The following is a 3324-nucleotide window of genomic DNA, read 5'->3' on the forward strand; positions in this document are numbered from 1 at the left end:
TTTTTTTTTTTGTTTGTTTTTTTTTTGTGAGACAGTGTCGCTCTGTTGCCGGGGCTGGAGTGCAGTGATATGATCTCAGCTCACTGCAACCTCTGCTGCCCAGGTTCAGGCCATTCTCCTGCCTCAGCCTCCTGAGTAACTAGGATTACAGGCACCTGCCACCACACCTGGCTAATTTTTCTAGTTTTAGTAGAGATGGGGTTTCACCATCTTGGCCAGGCTGGTCTTGAGCTCCTGACCTCATGATCCACCCCCCTCCGCCTCCCAAAGTGCTGGGATTACAGGTGTGAGTCACCACGCCCAGCAGCCTTCTGCTGCTTAACTATACAGCCCATTTTCTCTGCTCAGGAGCTCCCCACCAGGCAACTTCCAACCACTGATCTCTTTGATCCTATCCCCATTTGCCCATGCAGCTGCTGGGTCTCCCTGAGGCTTTTCTGTGAAATGCCCTTCAAGCACTAGGTGCCTGGCAGCCTGAGCAGGGACCACTGGAGGGAACTGTAGGACAGGCTGAGCATAAGAGCTGCTTCCCATCCCACAGACCTTCACCTGGCAATCACCAAGGGACCTTTCCCATGACCCTGGGCTATCTCTCACTTCCACCTCTCCGTGCTCTGGGGCGACTCCATCTCTGGCCTCAGAGTCTGGCCCTGTGGCCCATACACTCCCATCTCACCAGCCTGTCTAGGGAGGGGCACAAGCTGGCTGAGGTCAGAAGAGTTCTATGGGTATGGATACCCCTAGGATCTAGGGAAGCTGAGCTGAGTCCTGAGCTCCAGCCATGTGTCCCAGATCTACTTCATCTGGGTGACAAGGACCCAGCGTCAGTTTGAGTGGCTGGCTGACATCATCCGAGAGGTGGAGGAGAACGACCACCAGGACCTGGTGTCTGTGCACATCTACATCACCCAGCTGGCTGAGAAGTTTGATCTCAGGACTACCATGCTGGTATGTCAGGATCCGCTAGGAGGGTATGTGGGACACTGTCTGAGCTAGAAGTTGACCCTAGCTGTGCCTGGCTGAACTTTGTTCCACCCTTCTCTACCACAGTACATCTGCGAGCGGCACTTCCAAAAGGTTCTGAACCGGAGTCTATTCACGGGCCTGCGCTCCATCACCCACTTTGGCCGCCCCCCCCTTTGAGCCCTTCTTCAACTCCCTGCAGGAGGTCCACCCCCAGGTCAGTCTCACCCATATCCAGGTTCTCTTCCTCTTTATCATTTGGGGTCTGAACAAAGCTCCGAACCCTGCCCCATCAAGGAAGAAATCGACCGCTGATGAGGACCGATCCCCTGGGAGATTGGTGGGGTAATGGAAGGGAAAGGATAGGTGGGAGGGTCGCCCTTAGGTGCTAAGGAGGAGGCAGGCAATAGGGACTTGCCATCTCTGAAGCCGTGATGTATTGTCCAGAAAGAAGGGCTCAGTCATTGAGCTAGTCCTCGCCATAAACTCAGGGCTACCCTCACCATTAATACTGAGTCAGCCCTCAGACACTGAGGTAACTAACCTTTACCACGAGCATTGGACTAGTCACTACTCACAAATACTGGGCTAGCCCTCCATGAGATGCTGAGCTTTTCCTCAACTTGAACGCTGATTAACCCAAGATCTATTAGAAATGTTGATCTAGCACTTAGCAAAATTCCACTAGACTTATATATACTAAGCCAGCTCTCACCATGCATGGTAGAAAGCAAAACATCAGGAGCACTGCTGGCTTTTTTTTTTTTTAAGAAAGGGTGTTGCTCTGTCACCCAGGCTGGAGTGCGGTAGTCCAATCCCAGTTTACTATAACCACCAACTCCTGGGTGCAAACAATCCTCCCGCCTCAGCCTCCCAAGTAGCTGGGACTACCACTAGTGCACTATGCCCAGCTAATTAAAAAAAAAATGTAGAGACAGGGATCTCGCTATGTTGCCCAGGTTGGTCTTGAACTAGGGAGCTACCCCTTCCTGTGAACTCTGAGTTATCCCTGCCTCTGAACACTGAGCTAGCTCTGCCTCTGAGCAATGAGCTAGCCTTCACTTATTCCTCCTGCAACAGGTCCGGAAGATTGGAGTGTTTAGCTGTGGCCCCCCTGGCATGACCAAGAATGTGGAAAAGGCCTGTCAGCTCATAAACAGGCAGGACCGGACTCACTTCTCCCACCATTATGAGAACTTCTAGGCCCCCTGCCCAGGGACTCTGCCTACCACCCAGTTGAGCAGAGGTTTGGGCCCACACCTCATTTCTGCTCTTCCTATTTCTGGCTGCCTCAGCCTTCTCTCATTTCTTACCTTTCAACCTTGTTCCAGGTGGCCACGGTCAGTCACCATATGTGGGCTCAGGGACCCCAGGATGTGTCTCAACCTGGAGAAATGGGGGGCAGTGTCTAGGAATTAGAGAGAAGTAGGCGAGCTACTGGTTTGGGGCAAACTGAAACCTCTTCTTCGACTTCAAAACAAAACAAACAAAAACAACACACAAAAAAACCTCGAAAGACAAGCTGACCTGACAAGTACTGTGTGTGCACATGTCTGTATGTGTGTTGGAGTGGTGAGTTTAAGGATGAAGCGAGAGCACGGATGCTGGCATCTTAGAACCTCCCTACTCCCAGACCTCCTCTTCTGGGCTCCCCACTGTCAGAAGGGCTGGCAAATGCCTTGGAGGAGGTAGAGGCTGGACCCATGGCAAGCCATGTACAGAAACCCACTCAGCACCCCAGTCTAACACTACAACTGATTTCACCCAAGGTTTTAAGCACGTACTTTCATCAGACCCTGGCCCAATACCCATCTATGCAAGGCTCCTCAGCCCTCTTCTCCCTGCTCCAGTAGTCTCCCTTACAAATAAATCACTTTTCTGCCTTCAAAAAAAAAAAAATATCCAGCCCTAGGCCTCTCCTTCGAGTCGCTGTGCCTGACGGTGAACACTCTGGACCGCTTCCTCACCACCATGCCGGTGGCTGCAGACTGTTTCCAGCTGCTCGGGGTCACCTCCTTGCTCATCGCTTGCAAACAGGTGGAGGTGCACCTGAAGCAGCTCCTGGCCCTGTGCTGCGGCGCCTTCTCCCGGCAGCAGCTCTGCAACCTTGAGTGCATCGTGCTGCACAAGCTGCACTTCAGCCTGGGTGCGCCCACCATTAGCTTCTTCCTGCAGCATTTCACACGTGCTCGTGTGGAGGCGGGGCAGGCTGAGGCCTCCGAAGCTCTGGAAGCGCAAGCCCTGGCGCGCGGGGTGGCCGCGCTGAGTCTGGCCGACGATGCCTTCACCAGCTACTCCCCCTCCCTGCTGGCGATCTGCTGCCTGGCGCTGGCGGATCGCATGCTGCGGGTCCCGCGTCCG

At 53.6% G+C, this 3324-nt stretch overlaps 1 long non-coding RNA gene and 1 pseudogene across 2 annotated transcripts; both read left to right on the forward strand.

Annotated features, from left to right (window-relative positions):
• Window positions 1-254: 254 nt before the first annotated feature.
• Window positions 255-2494, forward strand: LOC116548135. The gene is made up of 3 exons (XR_004267323.1): window positions 255-948; window positions 1051-1180; window positions 2044-2494. It is a non-coding gene; the product is annotated as an uncharacterized LOC116548135 (long non-coding RNA).
• A 384-nt stretch (window positions 2495-2878) lies between these two features.
• On the forward strand, window positions 2879-3317 carry LOC116548136 (annotated as a pseudogene). Its single transcript, XR_004267324.1, has one exon. The product of XR_004267324.1 is annotated as a cyclin-O pseudogene (transcript).
• Window positions 3318-3324: the final 7 nt, after the last annotated feature.

This window comes from Sapajus apella, unplaced genomic scaffold (genome assembly GCF_009761245.1).
Source record: "Sapajus apella isolate SASKATOON/1434 unplaced genomic scaffold, GSC_monkey_1.0 scaffold7316, whole genome shotgun sequence".
In the NCBI taxonomy this organism is placed as follows: Eukaryota; Metazoa; Chordata; class Mammalia; order Primates; family Cebidae; genus Sapajus; species Sapajus apella.